The sequence below is a fragment of the Sarcophilus harrisii genome, chromosome 3 (assembly GCF_902635505.1).
Source record: "Sarcophilus harrisii chromosome 3, mSarHar1.11, whole genome shotgun sequence".
Classification (NCBI taxonomy): Eukaryota; Metazoa; Chordata; class Mammalia; order Dasyuromorphia; family Dasyuridae; genus Sarcophilus; species Sarcophilus harrisii.
In genome coordinates, this window is record NC_045428.1 from 130126892 (window position 1) to 130147483 (window position 20592).

Consider the following 20592-nt stretch of genomic DNA (forward strand, 5'->3'; position numbering starts at 1 on the left):
ATGACAGGAAAAAATAATGATGATTGTTGAGGGGATGTGGAAAACTGGGACATTGATTCATTGTTGGTGGAGTTGTGAACGAATCCAACCATTTTGGAGAGTAGTTTGGAACTATGCTCAAAAGTTATCAAACTGTGCATATCCTTTGATCCAGCAGTGTTACTACTGGAATTATATCCCAAAAGATTATAAAGAAGGAAAGGGACCTGTATGTGCACGAATGTTTGTGGCATGATCCCTTTTGTAGTGGCTAGAAACTGAAACTGAATGGATGTCCATCAGTTGAGAATGGCTGAATAAATTGTGGTATATGAAAATTATGGAATATTACTGTTCTGTAAGAAATGACCAACGGATGATTTCAGAAAGGCCTAGGTGAGACTTATCAATGAACTGATGCTGAGTGAAATGAGCAGGACCAGGAGATCATTATACTCTTCAACAACAATACTAGATGATGACCAGTTCTGAGGATCAGGCCATCCCTTCAGCAACGAGATCAACCAAATCATTTCTAATGGAGCAGTAAATGAACTGAACTAGCTATACCCAGAAAAGAACTCTGGAGATGACTAAAACCATTACATTGAATTCCCAATCCCTATATTTATGCACACCTGCATCTTTGATTTCCTTCACAAGCTAATTGTACAATAATTCAGAGTCTGATTCTTTTTGTACAGCCAAATAATGCTTTGGTCATGCATACTTATTGTGTATCTAAGTTATATTTTAATATATTTAACATCTACTGGTCATCCTGCCATTTAGAGTGGGAGTAAAGAGGTGAAAATGGAACAAGAGGTTTGGCAATTGTTAATGCTGTAAAGTTACCCATGTATATATCCAGTAAATAAAAGGCTATTAAATTTAAAAAAAAAAAAAAAAAAAAACAAGTTAATCTTTCACTAATTTTTACCATTAATGTTCCTTTTTAACTTATTTTCATAATACAATTAGTTCAGAATTAATACCATTCTTTCTCTCCATGTATTTATAACTGAAGAAAAGATTCACTGTGCTTTAGATCTTTAAATCAGTGTTTTCATTTGTGAGGTAAAGCCTTACTTCCACAGTATTAGAGGATTATCATAGCCAAGAGAATTTTTAAAATAATAACACTGCTAAGAATGATTAATATTACTCATCCTAATTGTATAATGAATTAGCTCAGAAAGTCTCCCCTAAAATAGTTATAAAGAATGATAAATTTTATAACAAGATTATCAGTGAATCTAAATTTAAATAAACCTTAACAATGTATTTAAAGATACATATTTTGAAAATTTAAAAAATAACTGGTTTTAGTTGTAAGAGGATTATTTCTACTAATGCTCTAATGCTGAAACATAATCTTAAAGATTTGCTTGTAATATTGAAAAAATAATTTATTTCCTGAAAGCCACAAAAACAATCTGTATAGGACAATCTGTAGGACTTGAACCGGGGTCTTTCTGACTTCTATACTTGCCTGTTATCCATTAGGTAGTAAAGCAGGTAGGTCTCTAGCTCTGGAGTCAGATCTGAGTTAAATTTTTGCTTTAGGTGCTTAGTAGCTGTGTGATTCTGAGCAAGTCACACAACCTTTTGATCTCACTTTCCTCAGTTGTAAAATAAACAATAATACTTGCACCCATTTCCCAGGGTTTCTTTCTGTGAAGATAAAAGAAAAAAAAAAATGGTACATTTTTCAAAATTTAAAGTGCTTTATAAATTTTAGCTATTATTATTTCATGGTGTTTCAGAGAACAAGAATTTTACGTGTCTATGAACATTCTTCAGAATCTGATTAGATGAAAGATACAGAAACTGTCTCATTTGCTTGATTAAGAGCATCAAGTACTTAAAGTTTGCCTCAAACTTCAAAATGGGAAAAGGGGGTGGGTGTCTTTCTAATAAGACCACATGTTTCTGATTGGAGAAAAAGCACAATCTGCTGTAATTTCAACATAATTTCCATCTACAATATTTTTTAATACATTTACATGCTCTACCCATTTGAAGCCTGAGCAAAAATGCTACTGGATAGCTTTTTAGTCACAATTCTCTCTCTGGCAAAATGAACATCACTCACATTCTTTATCCTCCTAGTTAAGTAGCTTTATGCCATAAATAAGATGTCCAAAATATCCTTTCAAGTTCTGAGTATTTGAAATACTACTTTCTCTCCCTTTTCATGGAAGAAGAAAGGAAATGCTGAATTTAATTCTCATAAAATGGTTTTGATTTAAGGATAAGAATAAGCTATGTATTTCTCTATTATGTAAACCTCAAAAGCTAATTATATATCCAAGAATATTTTGAAAGAGTGGTCATGAGCCAGATTTCCCTACCACAAGTACCTATTAATAGTGCTTTTGAAACAGTTTAAAATAATAGCATTTTCACCCATGAATTTTCAACTATAAAATTGTGTTTCAGAGTCTAACACATCCCTTAACAAGAAGATTATCTTGTTAATGAATGAAGCTTCTATTTTTCATCATTGAAATGGGTTTTTTAATGTTAAACAAATCTGAAAGTTGGGTATGTTGAGAGTTGATTTTCCCTAAATATTCAAATGTCTCAATTAACCCTAATGATTTTTTGGCATGACATTGTTAGTGAGAAAATAAGATCTATTTTGCAAAAATGCTGATCCAAGTTAAAAAAAAAAAAAGCTGTTATAGGAAACAGAAGTCATCAAAACTACCAAAACAACAGAGGAATTCAGAATTTAAGAACTTGGAATGATCTCATCTTCAACTTGATTATTTTGCAGTTGTTGCGTGCAAGGCCATTCATATTTGAGTCTGAGAAAAAGAATGAACTCACAAAAGGCCAAAGCCTAATTTTTAGTGACTTGGATTCTCATCATTTTCTCACAAACATTTTCACTGAATTTATTATTAAATACTTCAGTGTCTTTTATTTTTTAAATAACTTTTATGATGTTTTTTATAGTGATCTCAGATCGCCTAGTTTGTATCAAACATAAAATTAAATTCTGGCAATAGGAATGATTTTATTTTATGCAGTTCATTCTAGTTATGCCATTTTTTTAGAGACTTAAATTGGACTCATTTCTTCATTTAGGGAAATACAGAGACTAACAGACAGATAAGACTGGCAGATAATAACTAGAAAGATGTACAAATTGTGAACATTAAGCCCAAGTTACTTTGCTGCTTTCTGACATCGTGGTTAGGTTCTGTCAATAATTACAGTTTCCTCTCCTAATTATCCTTATCTTCTATACCCTGAAGTCACTCTTGTTGCAATGTAAATTTATTCACCTTACTTCTATGAGCATGTGAGTGAATAAATGAAAGAATAAAAAAAAAAGTAAAAAAGGAGTGAGCAAAATTATTGCTGTAGCAGCAAAAGATGGGGGCTATAGCTGAATAAAGATACTACAGAGTCATTTTTGAGTCAGAGAGCCATAAAGGAATAGAGTGATGGATGAGCTTCATGTACAAATATCATGAGTCTGAAACTCACTTAGAGAAGATACAAGGATTTTCATCTGGGAGCAAGGGCATACAGTATTAATCAAGGACTAAATGTTGGACTAACAACTCAAATGTAAAGAGATCTTGAACATATCCTTTCCCCACCCCACTTACACAGCCTTTAGTTAATTTGATTAGAAAAAGGAAAGAGGAAAATCACATTGTTAGTCTCAAAAATGAAAAGGGAAAACTTCGCAATGTCAAGAAAATTAGGAGTTATTTTGCCCAGCTTTATGTCAATAAATTTGATAATCTAAGTGAAATGGAGGAACACCTACAAAAATATAGATTGCTCAGATTAAAAAAAGAGGTAATACATTACTTAAATAGTTCAATTTTAGAAAAAGGAATAGAACAAGTTATTAATCAACTCTTTAAGAAAAAATCTGCAGTCAGATGGATTTACATGTGTATTCTACCAAACCTTTAAAAAAACAATTAACTCCAATGTTATATAAATTAGTTGAAAAAATAAGGGAAAAAGGACTACTATCAAATTCCTTTTATGATACAAATGTGGTACTCATACCTAAACCAGGTAGGATGAAAACAGAGAAAGAAAATTATAGATCAATTTCCCTAATGAATATTGATTCAAAAATCTCAAAATAAAATATTAGCAAAGAGATTACATCAAGTCATCCACAGGATAATATACCATCATCAAGTAGGACTTATACCAGAAATGCAGGGCTGGTTCAATATTAGGAAAACTATTAGCATAATTGACTATATCAATAACCAAACTAAGAAAAACTGTATGATTATCTCAATAGATGCAGAAAAAGCATTTGATAACATCTAACATCAATTCCTATTAAAAACACTAGATAATAGGAATAAATGGATTTTTCCTTATAATTATCAGTAGAATCTATTTTTTTTTATGGTTTTTTAAAACTATCAACAAGCATCACATGTAATGGGGACAAAATAGAACAATTCCCAGTAAGATCCAGAGTGAAAAAAGATTGCCCACTATCTCCATTACTATTCAAAATTGTATAAAATGTTAGCTTTGGCAATAAAAGAAGAAAACGAGATTAAAAGAATTAGAATATGTAATGCAGGAACCAAATTATCATTCTGCAGATAATGTAATGGCATACTTCCAGAATCCTAGAGAATCAACTAAAAAACTATCAGAAATAATCCACAACTTTAGCAAAGTTGAAGGATACAAAATAAATGCACAGAAATAATCAGAATTTTTATATATTACCCACAAAGTCCAGCAATAAAACATACAAAGAGAAACTCCTTATAAAATAACTGTTGATAATATAAAATATTATCTAATTGTCTATCTGCCAAGGCAAAGTCAGGAACTATATGAAGACAATTACAAAACATTTTCCACACAAATAAAGTCAGATCTAAATAACTGGAAAAATATCAAGTGTTCTTAGTTAGGCCAAGCTAAAATAATAAAAATGATAGTACTACCTAAATTAATCTCCTTATTTAATGACATAGCAATCAAAATCCCAAGAAATTATTTTACAGATCTAAAAGAAATAATAACAAAGTTCATCTAGAAGAACAAAAGATCACAAATTTCAAGGGAATTAATGAAAAAAATGCCAATGAAGGTGGCATAGTTGTTGCAGATCTAATACTATATTATAAAGCAGTGGTCATCAAAACCATTTGTTACTACCTAAGAGATAGAGTAGTTGATCAGTGGAATAGATTAGATTCACAGGACAGAATTGTCAATGACTATACTAATCTAGTGCTTGGTAAACCCAAAGACCCTAGCTTTTGGGATAAGAACTCACTATTTGACAAAAACCACTGGGAAAATTAGAAACTAGTATGGCAGAAACTGGGCACTGACCCACACTTAACATTGTATACCAAGATAAGATTGAAATGGGTTTATGAGCAAGACATAAAGAGTGATATTATAAGCAAATTAGAAAAATATAGAATAGTTTACCTCTCAGCTCTGTGGAGAAGGAAGGAATTTGTTACCAAAGAAGAACTGGAGCTCATTACTGACCACAAAATAGATAATTTTGATTATATTAAGTTAAAAAGGTTTTGTACAAACAAAACTAATGCAGACAAGATTAGAAGGGAAGCAATAAATTGGAAAAACATTTTTACATTCAAGGGTTCTTTGATAAAGGCCTCATTTCTAAAATATCTAGAGGATTGATAATTTTACAAGAATTCAAGCCATTCTCCAATTAATAAATGATCAAAGGATATGAACAGATAATTTTTAGATGAAGAAATTGAAACCATTTCCTGTCCTACGAAGAGGTGCTCCAGATCATTACTGATCAAAGAAATGCAAACTAAAGCAACTCTGAGCTACCACTACACACCTCTCAGATTGTTTAAGATGACAGGAAAAAATAATGATGAATGTTGGAGGGAATGTGGAAAAACTGGGACACTGATACATTGTTGATGAAATTGTGAACTGATCCAACCATTCTGTAGAGCAATTTGGAAGTATGCTCATAGGGTCACCAAAATGTGCATATCCTTTGATCCAGTAATGTTTTTATTCAATTTATATCCCAAAGAAATCTTAAAGGATAGAAAGGGACCTACATATGCAAAAATGTTTGTGGCAGACCTTTTTGCAGTGGCAAGAAACTGGAACCTGAGTGGATGCCCATCAGTTGGAGAATAGCTGAATAAGTTATTGTATATGAATGTTATGGAATATTATTGTTATGTAAAAAACAACCCGCAGGATGATTTCAGAGAGGGATAGAGAGACTTACATGAAGTGATGCTAAGTGAAATGAGCAGAACCAGGAGATCATTGTACATGTCAACAAGAAGATTATATGAATACAAATTCTGATAGACACTGCTCTTTTAAACAATGAGATGATTGTGGCCAGTTCCGATGATCTTGTGATGAAGAGACCCATCTACTTCCGCTGAGAAGACTGTGGGAAATAAGGGTTGTTTCCAAGATAACAACATGTTCTTATTGTTTGTTCACATTTTATTTTATTTCTCTTTTTTTCTGGTTTGATTTGATTTTTCTTGTGCAGAAAAATAAATTTATAAATATTTATGTATAGATTGGATTTAACATATATTTCTACCATGTTTATCATATATTGGACTACTTGCCAGCTGGGGGGGTGGAGGGTGAGGAAAGGGGGAAAAATTGGAACACAAGGTTTTGCAAGGGTTAATGTTGAATAATTCTCCTTGCATATGTTTTGAAAATAAAAATCTTTAATTAAAAATTATCTATCATCAAATCTAAAATCCTATGATAGAGAATATGGAATAGAATTATTTTATTCATATTGTATGCTTTAGATTTACTTTTTAACCTCTGTAAGCATCAACTGCCATATACTTAGCAAGCAAGTCACTTTGACAGATCAGCAAAGTCTCCCAAAGGAGAGATGGGAGGAAGGATGTTTAAAGTTAAACCCACCACTACCACCTTGAAAACTATTTCCCCTCAAACCCTTCTGGGAAATGTCCAGGACCCTGAATTTAAGATCCTTGGGGAAAACATCATCCTCTAACCTAGATCTGCTTTTAGACCAGGTTCCATATCTAAAAAATATTTGAAAAAGCATATACATTATCACCATCACCAACATGGCTGATTAACAAAAAAAATTAACAAACAGGAATCATCATACTTGCTTCCATCCTAGTCCTTATAATCATCAGTCAGGCAAGCTAATCAAGGATTAAGGCAAACAATCTTCACCAATTGCCACTGTACTTTCAGTCTAACAGCTGAAATCTTATGCGTATTATGTCCCCATTATGCTTGAGAGCACAGACAGTCTTGCGTTTCTGTCTATAACCTCAATGCTTAGTAAAATTTCTTTTCTGATGCACAGAATAAATGCTTAATAAATGATTTATTTATTCATTCATTTGTGCATCTTTATCATTATTTATTATTACATTTAGAAATTTTGAATAAAGTATGACATAAAACATTATTCAAAAGTTCATTTTCTGAAAAATTATTGGAGCATTTTTCATTTAAAGAAAATCATTGTTGAAGCATAAAAATCAAAGTTCTAAAGGGATGGCATAAATTCACATTTTAGTATGTGTTTTATTGCCTTTATCTGAATAATTGTTTCATCATAATTTATATCTTTTGGTAAAACACCACTGCCCCCACCAAAAAATTGTTTTAGGATAAGGGAGAAGCAGACAAGTGTAAAAATATATTAAGGAGATATATTCCTGACAGATATTTTTACAATGGATAAACCAATTTATAAAACATGTAAAAATACAATAAAAATGGTTATTTTTTAAAGAAGTTGTTTCAGGGGGCAGGTAGGTGGTGCAGTGGATAGAGCACCAACTCCGTAGTCAGGAGGACCTGACTTTAAATCTGGCTTCAGACACTTAACACTTCCTAGCTGTGTGACCCTGGGCAAGTCACCAAACCCCAATTGCCTTGCAAATAAATATATTAAGAAGAAGAAGCTATTTCAGGTTTGTTCCATTTATGCATAGTGGGGGAAAATTTGCTGTCAATCTTAAATTCTCTGTTAGAAGTTACCTTAATTTAGTTATATTGATAATAATGATCATAATTATGATGATACCATTACATAGCTCTTTGAAGTTTAAAATGTGTTGTATATTTAATTATCATCACAACCTTGTGACTCATATTCTCTAATTTTCAAATATGTAAATGGAAACTTGGAGATGTTGTGACTTGCCCAAGGACATACAGTCAGTAAGAATTTAGAATGGGATTTGAACTGAGGACTTTACAATTCCACATTAAGCATTCTCCACTGTCAGCTAGCTGATACACACAGCCTTATTACAACAGACCATATCTGTTCCTTTCTATACATTGTGCTGGCAGAATCATTAGTTTTTAATAGCATGTCAGTTAGTTAACCTTCCGTTATTGAATTGAGGCTTTTTTGTTGAAGTGCTACAGATTCAGAAATGCTGGAATTTAATTAGTCCAAGGGTGATGTACTTTAGAATTCTCCCTTAGGTAGGCAATGTCCAAACCAGACAGATTGCATTTGAACATTTTGAAGTAAATAGAATTCTGTAGAAGAATCACAAACTTTAAATTCAAGTCCCAAATATGATATAATAAAATGATGGGGTGGTAAATTAATTCTATGATCTTTTTGTTATCTACAAGCACATTATAAATACTTATAAAACTTAGAGATGGGTTGTTGTCAATTTCATCTGAGAAAATGTCAGCTAAATTTAACTGAAATGCAGTAGTATCTAATTGCAACTATTATTTTCCATTCTTTGATGATCCCATGCCTGTAATTTTACAAATGAAAAATCCTCTCCTTGATCATCACTTCCCAATATTTATTAACTCTTTCTATTTTATATATACATATATATATATATGAAGTCAAGGATTGTCTTTGTTTTTTTTTTATTCCCAATATTTATCACATTTGAAAAAGAAATTATTATTTTGATCAAATTTTAATTTGATTACAAGATCAGACATCTTTCTTAAGGAAGAGATAGTCTTAAATGAACCTATTCTGAGATAGTTTCTTTTAAAAATATTTATTTATTTAATATTTTCCTTTAGTTACATTGAAAATAATTCTTTACGTTTATTTTTAAGAGTTTTGAGTTCTAGATTCTCTCCCTTATGCCCACCTACAATTAAAAACCACATGTGAAGTTATGCAAAACATTTCCACAAAGTCAAGTTGTGAAAGAAAACATTTCTCTCACCCTAACCAAAATGAAAATCCTCAAAAAAAAATTAAGTTCAAAATAAAGAGACGGAGAAATTGAGAATTCTTTGATCTGTATTTACACTCAATCAGTTCCTTTTATGGGTATGGATACAATTTTTCATCATTTAAGTTCTTCAGAGTAGTGGGTAATAGTACTACTCAGAATAACAAAGTCATTTACAACTTGTCATCCCAGAATAATGTATTACTTTGTATATAGTATATTTTATTTTTGTTCTTTGGAGGACTTTCCAGGTTTTTATTTTTCCTGAGCGCATCCTGCTCATCATTTTCCAGAGAACAATAATATTCCATCAGAGAAACTTGCTTCAAAAAAAAAATTTAACAAATGCTTTTGCTAATTGTATTCCCCCCATTTTTTCTCTCTATCATTTTCCCCGACCCTTCTCAAAAGTGATTTGCTACTGATCACTCCTTCCCCCAACATTCCTTCTCTTTTATCACACAGCCCTCTTCCCATATCTCATTCTCCTATTTTTCTTCAGGGTAAGATAGATTTCTATACCCCTAATGAATATGTATATTATTTCCTTTTGAGCCAATTCTGAAGAGATTAAGGTTTGGTCATTTGCATTCTCCTCCTCCTCTTCCCTTTCATTGTAAAAATTTGTCTTTCCTTTTCTATGACAGATAATTTGCATCCTTTCACTCTCCCTTTCCCTTTCTCCTCTCTTATCCCTTAAATTAATTTTCTTAAAAAATATTATCCCTTCATATTCACACTTATGCCATATATCTGTATCTACTCTTTCTGCCATAATTATGAGAACATTCTAATGATTTACAAATATCTCTCTTCCATGTAGGAATGCAAACAGATAAACTTTGTTAAGCATCTTATGTTATCACTTTCCTTATTATTTCCTTATGCTTCTCCAGAGTCCTATATTTGAAAATCAAATTTTCCATTTAGCTCTGATCTTTTAATCACAAACACCTGAAAATTCTGTTTTGTGGATAAACACCTTTTCCCCTGAAGGATTATACTCAGTTTTTCTGGGTAGGTGATTTTTGGCTGCAGTCCCAGCTTCATTGTTCTCTAGAATATCATGTTCCAAACTCTTGGTCCTTTAATGTAAAAGCTGCTAAAACTTGTGTTATTCTGACTGTGGCTTCACTATACTTGAATTGCTTTTCTGGATGCCTGCAATTTCTCCTTAACTTGGTAGTTCTCGGATTTGTCTACAATATTCCTGGGAGTTTTCATTTTGGGATCTCTTTCAGAAGGAGATTGATGAATTCTTTCAATTTCTATTTTACCTTCTGGTTACAAAATATCAGGACAGTTTTTCTTTATAATTTCTTGAAAGATGATGCCCTGACTCTTTTTGATCATGACTTTCAGGTAGACCAATTATTTTAAAAGTATTTCTTCTGAAACTATTTTCCAGTTCAGTTGTTTTCCTATGAGATTTTTCACATTTGTATCTATTTTTTTCCATTTTTTGGTTTTGTTTTATTTTATCTTGATGTCTCATAAAGTCAATAGTTTCCATTTGTTCAATTCTATTTTTTAAGGAATTATTTTCCTCATTGAGCTTTTGTATCTCTTTTCTTAATTGGCCAATTTTGCCTTTTGAGGCATTCTTCTCCTCATTATCTTTTTATATTTCCTTTTGCACCTCTCTCAAACATTTCCCTAATTTTTCCTCCCTCTCCCTTACTTGATTTTTGAAATCTCTTTTGAACTCTCACCTGACCTAAGGCCAATTCTTATTTCTCTTGGAAGCTTTGGAGGTAGGAGCTTTTACTTTATCATTCTCATTGTGTGTTTTGATCTTCCTTGTTACCATAATAACTTTTAACAGTCTGATACTTTCTTTTTTGTTTTCTACTCATATTTTTAGCCTATTACTCTTCTTTTAACTCTTTGTTAAAGTAGAGCTCCATTTCCTGATTGGAGGGTGCACTGTTCCAAACTTCAGGAGTTTTGTGCAACTATTTTCAGAAATCCTTCTAGAAATTTTACCACAAACCCTTTTTTTCTGTTCTAGAGCTATTAAGTGTGTTCCCACCCCACTGTAACTATAATATCTAGCGTGCTGGCTAGGTTAGTATTTTGCTGATTGCTGAGCAGGGCTGCACTGGAACTGCACACTAGACTGCCACCTCATTGCCACAGACTCTCTTCACTGACTTTCTGAGTCTTCTCTGGTATCCCTGAACTGAGAGGTCCAGAAGTCTCCAGTCTGCTGCTGATTCAGAGGTCCCTCCTTGATGAAGCTAGGGTCTGAGTGGGAGCTAAAGCTTGAGCTGGACCTCTGCTGGGATTGTGTGCTGGGTTCCTACTTTGGTTCCACAGACTTTTTCTGCTGACCTTCCAAGGTACTCTTTGGTGTCTTTGGGTTGAAAAGTCTGAAAGCCACCAGAACTGATGCTGATTCAGAGGTTGGGCCTTGCCTGGCCTGTTCTATCTTTCTGGGGGTGTTCTTATGCTCTAAAATTTATTTAGAGTCATTATTTAAAGGAATTTGGCGCACTTTTGAGGAAAGGTTGAATAAGTTGCTGTTTTTACTCTTCCATCTTGGCTCTGCCTCTCCCCAGATAGTTCTTAAATCTAGATTACCTATAGATTTACTTATTGATAAAATCGTATCATTAAGTAGCAGATAATTTAAAAGAATAAAATAATCATAAGAGAATAAGATTTTTTCAAAAAAGCTAAATCTCCCTTTCTAGTAGAAAGAGGAATGGCTCAAAGCTAAGCAAAAATCAGGATTAACCAGAGGCCAAGAACTCCCTTTCTGGCAGTTGGACAAAGGTTAACCATAGTTTAAGTTAAGTTCTCTTTTCTTTGATTGGACTAGAATCTAAATTGAATTATAAACCCTGTTAAGGAGCATGGTGGGTGGTATATGAAGGTAATGGAATCTTATTATTCTATAAAAATGATGAACAAGCTGGTTTTAGAATGGCCTGGAAAGATTTACACAAACTAATGCTAAGTGAAACAAGCAGAACCAGGATTCCATTGTACATAACAGTAAGAAGATGTGACAATCAACTGTGAAAGATATAGTTCTTCTCAGTGGCCCAGTGATCCAAGGCAATGACAATAGACTTTGTTTAAGAAAAAGCCATCTGCATCCAGAAAAAGAACTATGGAGATTGAATATAAATCAACACATGCCATGTTCACTTCTTTTTTGTTTTGTATTTCTCCCATGAATTTTCCCTTTTGCTCTTATTTTTTTCTTCTAGCATCATTCATAAAGCAATTTACATTAAAAATAAATAAAGAAACAAAAAAAGGAACATAGTGGTGTGGGATGACTTGACCGCTAACCACAAATTTCTCTTTCTAATTATATCTTCTAGTTACAAAAAGTACTACCTAGAAGAAAGGACTTCTGGCATAGAATAAGAAATTCTGGGAGAAACTGACTATTCAGGTGGCCTTCCTTGTCCATCTGAATTATATTCAAAACAAGTTTCTGTCATTTTTTTTAATTCTTCTTTTTTGTTATAGAAATAATCTCTGTATAGCACTCCTTTTTGATATTCCAATAATCAAGTGACCTGATTTGGTATTCAAATGTTAATTTTGCAAATTATATCACAGATGTCTCAGTAAATTTGTTCTCAATTTACTTTTTATTTCAGATGATGAATTTTATTTTTTTTATTTTTATTTTTATTTAATAGCCTTTTATTTACAGGTTATATGCATGGGTAACTTTACAGCATTAACAATTGCCAAACCTCTTGTTCCAATTTTTCACCTCTTACCCCCCCCCACCCCCTCCCCTAGATGGCAGGATGACCAGCAGATGTTAAATACATTAAAATATAAATTAGATACACAATAAGTATACAGATGATGAATTAAAAAAAAATTTGACCATCCTTCGCTCAACTGTCAAAATTATTTTTCTAAAGCACATATCTAACCACATTGTGCAGCTTCTTAATAAATTCTAGTGGATCCATATCACTTCTAGCATCAAACATAAAATCTTGTGCTTGTTATTCAAAGCTCTTCTAACATACTACTTTTTCATTTTTCTCAACCATAAACTAACTTCATTCTGCCTCCTCCCACTGCATAAACCCTTAGATATAGTGATATTGGTCTCCTTTCTATTTCTAGAACAAAAAATTTCATTGCCTTACTACAGGCACTTTCACTGCTTGCCCCAGTACTTGAAATCCTTCCCTTTTCATCTCCACCTATTGTTTTCCCTAACATCCTTCAGGCAAAATCTCACCTTCAAGGAGAATCCTTACCAATACTTCTTAAATCTAGTGTCTTCTCACTATCACTTATTTTAATTCTATTTTATAAAATTGTTTTTACATAGTGATTTTCTTCCCTTTTAGAATGAAAAGTTTTGGGGGAAAACAATGTTTTCACCTTTATTTTTGTATCACCAGCGCTTAGCAGATTATTTGGCATCTAGTAGGTGGTTAATAATAATTAAGAAAAAAAAATTTTGCCTATAAGATAAACACTTTCTTCAGAAGTTTCCATGTTGTGTGATTGGATTGGGTAGTTATTGTATTTGCCTATCAAAATGGTAACATGTCTACAATGTAGACTTGTAAACTTATTAGTTCAAGCAAAAGTTACAAAATAGGTTTAGGTAACATCCTGCTACCATATGTATAAGACAAACTCCCTGAATGGGCAGCCAAGAGACCTATAATTAAGTTAATAGCCCTGCAAAAGACAACCTGGGGAAGAATTGGTAGGTGTAAACTTGATATCCCTGGTCTTAGAAGAATTCACATCAATATCTTCCAGATGGTAAGAGGACCTCTTAAAAACTGAAGGAAAAAAAAAAAAGGAACCCGTGGAAAGAAAGAATTCTGGTTTGGGTTGTTTGAATACATCTAAAATAGCTGTAATAACATCTTAGAGCCTTTGGAGAAAACAAGGGAAGTGTGTTATCAAAATTGTGGGAACATATTCAAACGCATGAAGCACATCTAAGACTTTATGCTATTTCAGGACTTAATCATTCTTATCATATCTACTGAAGAATTTGACAAATATTACAATGTCAAATTTGAAATGGTTATTAATCCCACAAAACACATGCTCAAATCTTTATCATACCATTTTTCCTTAGTAGTAAATTTTAAATTAGAATCAATTTATTTTCATTACAATGTAACATTTCTGATCATGGCATATTTCATCCCATTACCAGAATCATTGATTATCTGGTTTACACTTATATCACTATTCATAGTAAAAATGATAATTGTTTAAGTTCTTTAAAAATTTTACATGTTTTTAATGATATTTAAGGTATCTGTCCAATACCCATTCCCTGATTCCCACCTTTCCCCCAAAAGAAAGAAACTGTGTTTGTTTTTGAAAGAATAGGTGGTATAGAATTTTTAATTCTTACCACAAACTATTTTCCATTTAGTGGAAAGAACTACATCAAGCCAATCCTGGTCTTCATGATCAGGGAAGGAAGGAAGGAATTTTCAAATAAAAAAAAAAGGGTCAGTGTAGTGAAAGGATAAATGACTGTTTCCTATCTACATTAAAGACAGAAGGAAAGGCAATGGATTTACAATATATTAGATTATAATTAGGTTATAGGTTAAAGATATAACACTCCTCTTTGATCTTATAGGCAGTTAAATTAGAAGTAGTCAAAAAGTTGTGGGTAAGAGAAGAGTTTTAGAGTCTAAAAGATGGATAAACTGGTCTAGCTCTAAGTCTAGAATCAATAACAATTGAATTTAATATAACTTAAAATTTCAATCTCTTTCTTCAAATGAATATACTATGATTAGTTCAGCTATTAGTTCAGGTTTTTATATTTTCTGAACATAATATGTTCTATGCTGTGATTCTAATGAAGCATAAGAATGTTTTCCAAATGACAGGTAACATATTTTAAGGAGAAAGATTTCATTTTGCAATGATAAGAATATACTAACAGCAATCATCTATTTGAAAGGATACAATTTTCATAAGGCAAGTATTTATATACACTAATATAGATAGATATAAATATAGATGGATATATAAAGTAACACACAGGACAAGTTGGTACAGCCTCACTTTTTCCATCCACTTATACAAACTAAGACTAGAACATGTGTTTGTAAGAGCTATGACACACTTGTTTTGAATAACTTTGTTTCTTCATGCAAATTCTCTACTGAAGAACAGCTTATTTGTTTAGCATTTAATGAGGCTTTGGGGATCCAGTGACTGACTATACTACAAAATAATCTGTGAAAGATCCATCTATTGTCCATCAGGAAACATGTATGCTATGTTCAGATGAGAGAATAGTTGTCAGAAATATGTCTTTTATTCTCCATTATGCTGTTTATTTGCTTGTTTTCAGAGCTCAGTTACATCTCAAAGATTAACAAATTTTCAAAAATATAAGCAGACTTGAGTATTGCTGCTGCTGTTTAAAGAAATTGTTCTTAGAGCACAATAATAGCATTTAAATAGTTGCAAATAATAAAAAAGTGAGAGTCCATAAAACTTTTATAGTCCTCTTACTCTGAAGATTTGCAAATAGGAAAATGGATGCATACAATTAACATTGATTTATTTTAATCACCCAACAAAAAATGACTAGTGTTAGGGGAAGATTTAAGATCACTTCAAATTAATTCAGACATTTATATGGAATGTTTAGCTTGCTGATAAGAAGGTTGAAAAGTTTTTAAAAAGAACAAACTTTAATCATAATCCAATAATGGTATTAATAAGACTTTTAAGGAAAGGAAATATTGGCACATTGAGATGGAGAATGGTTTTTCTATGTCTCCATTGAGTGCAGAAGGAAAGGAAATGAGTTTAATTTACAATATATAAAGGATTTAGGCTAGAGATATGGCAGCCCTCCTTGACCCCAATGGGCTGTTAAACTGGAAGCAGTTAACAGAAGGGTGGGTGAAGGAAGATATTGTTAAATATCCTCCTTTTGAAGATCTTTTAAAATAAGATAGAATCTCAGAAGTGTGACAAGTAAGAAATTTGTTCCTTCCTGAGGGCACAGACACGAGGTCAATGTCTTTCCCTTTGGGAACCCTTTGACTACCATTATATAGCCCACTCAAAAGAAAAAGGCTTTAAACTTTTCTTGCAATCTACAAACAGGAATGAGAAAAGCTGCCAGTGTTTTAAGTCTTCACTAGCCTTTCATTTACTTCCTAATCTCATAAAAAAAAATTCTTGGGATTCACAGGAAGAGACATAAAAATAAGGAAGCTCATAGTTTTATTTATTTATTTATTTTTAAACATATAGCTTTTCCAGACATCTCCCCTGCCTACAACCCCCTCTCTATCCCCAATTACCTCCACCCAGAAAATAAATGCAGGGACTTTTTTTTTTTTTTGGTGAGTGTTGGGGTAAATTTAATTACATAAATGTATTTTCTTCAATGGAATGTAATCTCCTTTGAGAGTGGGGACAACTTTTTTTTGGTTGTTTGTTTAAACTATTATTTTTGTTTTGTTTCCCCAGTTCTAGTTAAGTGTCTGGCATACAGTTTCTATTTAAGTGCTAAGCAATTAATTTACAAAGAAACCAGGGAATGTTTTTCAAGGAAATTTAGCATGTTGATCATATATTGCAACATTTTGAAATGCAAACATACAGACATATATATATCATATACATATATAATTTGTTAAATCTTCTGTAGAATACTTTGAGCACTCAGAGGAGTTAGTTAAAAAAACTTTGCCTGAAAACATTGAAAGAGGTAAGGAATAAAATTAGAATTTTGAGTAAAATTTTATAAGGAGAATATGTGTTGTAGAACAGAAACTAGTTATACCTCCAAATAAGTCAAAGACAGAAAGAACTTAAGATTATTTTCTTGAGGGCAAAAACTCTTTCCATTTTTGTTGTTCCAAGTCTGGCACCGAATATGCATCCTGACATATAGTAAATCCCTAACAAATATTTACTGAATTTAATTCAATCAATTTTAAAAATGTATTTGTGTCAAAATATTGTTCCAAGTAGTATTAGCATTTGATCAACATGAATCTGATGAGTTTCATTCAAAATAATAATACTGCAATTAATTTAGCAAAAAAGAAGTGTTTATTTGCCATAAGAAAAAATTATAACTGGAAGCAATATCAAGTGCAACAGCTTACTGTAGTTTTTTAAAGTATAATTTTCTCCTTTATAAGTATTTGGAGAGCTGAGTGTAATTTTAGTTCATCATGTATTTCTTTAAATTAAAGTTATTGTTTTGTTTGGTTGTGTTTTTGTTTTTTGTTTTTGTTATAATGAAAAAAATGTAATACTACAGCTATTATAACTATTTGATCCACCCAGGTATATACCTTACATGTATTGATTATGAATCAATACCCAGCAAGACCCAAAGCTGGCACCAATACTTTGAACTATAGATACTAAAATAACTGAAGGGAAGAGATGAAAGATTTAAAAATTATTATTATTTCCTTTTTCTCTGACCACATCTTATTTTTGCTCCACATAGTAATTCGCTCTGTTCATTTATTTACAAGGTTGTGAAGAGTTGTATGTAAGCCTTAAAATGTTATAGAAATATGAAGTATTATTGATTTGTAATTTTTGTCCTATGTAACAGCAAATAATGCATTTTCAAGCACTATAACTTGATCACACTATACCCTAGAAATCTGAAAAATATCTATTCAACACCTCTTCCAGGAATTAGTGAATTTCACTTTTTAACCCATATTTCTACAGTTCTGAAGCAGAGAAAGTTTCTTTTCACCTATGCAACACATGGCTACGGGCTTACCATGTATATTAATACAGACCAGTTTCAATATAAAAAGTTATAATCTAAGTATCCTCCATTTTAATGTTGTATTCCTTCCCACCCAGTTTACTCTAGGAAATATCTAAATGCAGTTCATATATTACTCATATTTATGCTTCCAGATGCTGTGAGTAACAGAGACATTATATCCTACATAAGTCCTTGAGGTAATGATACTATCAGCTATAGGACAACCTTGATTTCACTATAAAGAAATAGCAGAAGTCAGAAATAACTTACATAAATGTCAGAAAATTATAAAGAGCACATTATCAGAAAAAAATAATAATCACTGCAATTCTTTTTTTTTCCCTCTCCAGCTGTGTACAATCTTAGTAAATTATTCTTCTCAAATAGTATGGACTATTGTTTAAAACAAAACCTAACAATGCAATAGTCTAACATTCTAGAAAATGCTTCATACCAAGAGGCAGAAATCTTGGACTCACTTGAAAGAGAAGCCTATTTTATGTCTCTTAGAAAGACAATCTCCCCCCTCCTCCAATCAAATCTGCATTTTCTGATTAACTTCTAGTGATAGCAGAGAGTAAAGCTCAGGTATGTTGTAGCTTTCTGTGTTTCCTGTTGTTTCTTTTATATTTCAGCTACAAGAGCCATATGAGGCATTATTTGATCACTCTATGAGACATACTGCTCAGGAAAATCTTTCCAAAAGAAAGTTAGCCACTGTTGTATGTGCAACTCAAAAGTTAATCAGTATTAGGACAATGTGCAGAATTCACAAGTCAGTGAATTTAACAAAAGAGAAGGTTGATTTCTCAGAAACACAGCAAGGATAAATGCCAAGGAGATGTAACTTTTTAAAAATGAGACCATCTTCTTCATTTTAAAATACATTTGATCAGTCAGTCTTCAGGATATAGTTTGGGCTTAGACATCCACAAAACTGAGATGCTAAGATGTTGGAACCTTTGATGTGCTCAGGCTAGGAAAATACAATACGAAAGTCAGAGTGATTCTGGATGCTTGGTGAAAAAAAGTTGTGTCTGGGTCATAGAAACCAAACCTAAATACTGCTGACCATACCACAGCCCCCAGATTCTCAAATTTAGTGTTAATTTTTAGATAACTTCTAGAAAATTTCCCATTTTCTATATATAAAAATGGATTATATAGTCAAACTGGCAAAGAGTTCCCCATCTTTGGGTAGTAGGCAGATCCTAGAACTCTTAATTATGGAATAATTGTAAGGTAACTTTTAAGGTTGGTACTGCCCACTAAATCATCCCATCTAGAAACTTGTATTGATGGCCATACTGCCTAAGAAATTCCCGCAAATTTAAAATCCAACTGTCAGGGACAGTGTAGTATAAAGAATTGGCTAAATGAGGCAGTCTGCTTATTTCTTCCTTACATTCCTCCAAAATGATCATCATCACCAATAGGCAAGGGGATATAAAACTCTCCCTCATAGCTGCTGCAATTAAAAGATTCCACTAAAGAGTAAAAATAAAATAAAATTAAAATGTTGAATTTTAAATGAATTTTCCTTTTATATGTCAGTTTAAAATAGTGATTCCTAAGAATTACAACTAACCAAATCATCTTGGGTTCCATCATGGATTTTTTTTTAGGCATAAATCATCATTTATTATTTAATTTCAATAACAGGTTAGAAGGGGGTGGGGACATATAAGGGGGGAGGGAGACTTTCATCTGTATCTGCTCTGATCAGGTTTGATCTGATTTCTGAGCCTTGGTCCAGGCACACAATGAAGCACAAAATAAGGTGGAATTCTGCGTGGGGTGGGGGGTTAGAGTTTTAGGAAAACATCAAGGGATGGCTAAAGTTATATATTCAACCTAAGGTGATGTGATTCTCTTTGGACCTATAGCACCACTGCCTTTTATAGAACTGAAGCATAGAAATTTGAAAAGTTCCATCTGACACATTTCAGCTCTTACAAAAAATTCTCCTAAAGTCTTTTCATCACCTCTCTAATTTCTTGTTTTTTGCTTCTAGTTTCTTTGAATATGAATCCAGCTTGTAGGAAGTCTGCTCAAGAGCTACTATTTGCTCCCTGAATAAAGTGATCAGATTCAGATAAGGTTGAAGTATTGTGTATTTCTGGTTTAAGTCCTTTGGGTTTCTACTAATGTTTACTGCAATATTTTTAATTTCTGGATATACCAAGTTGGTTTGTTCATATTTTCCAGAAATTTATAGTCTTCACTTATGGCTCACAGCTTGCTTGACAGGTAAATGGCTATTGTGGAGAACATGTACAAGCAGAGGGAAGAGTGTGAGGTCTGCCTCAGTGAAATCCCTGGCTTTCTCAACCATGTCTCTAACCACTGCATTATCTAGGCCAGGGTAGAGAGGTAGGAGAGATGATGGAGGAGCAGGAAAGAAGGGAAAAGGAAAGAGAAAGGAAATGGGGTGAAATGAAAGGGGAGAAGAAATGAATAGTGAAGACTTTTCATGGACATATTTCTTTTTTTTTTTTTTTAAATTTAATAGCCTTTTATTTACAGATTATATGCATGGGTAACTTTACAGCATTAACAATTGCCAAACCTCTTGTTCCAATTTTTCATCTCTTACCCCTCCCCCCCTCCCCCAGATGGCAGGATGACCAGTAGATGTTT

The 20592-nt window shown here is 32.5% G+C and overlaps 1 pseudogene; it reads right to left on the reverse strand.

Moving 5' to 3' along the window:
- Positions 1 to 19933: 19933 nt before the first annotated feature.
- Positions 19934 to 20287, reverse strand: LOC105750107 (annotated as a pseudogene).
- Between the last annotated feature and the right edge of the window lie 305 nt (positions 20288 to 20592).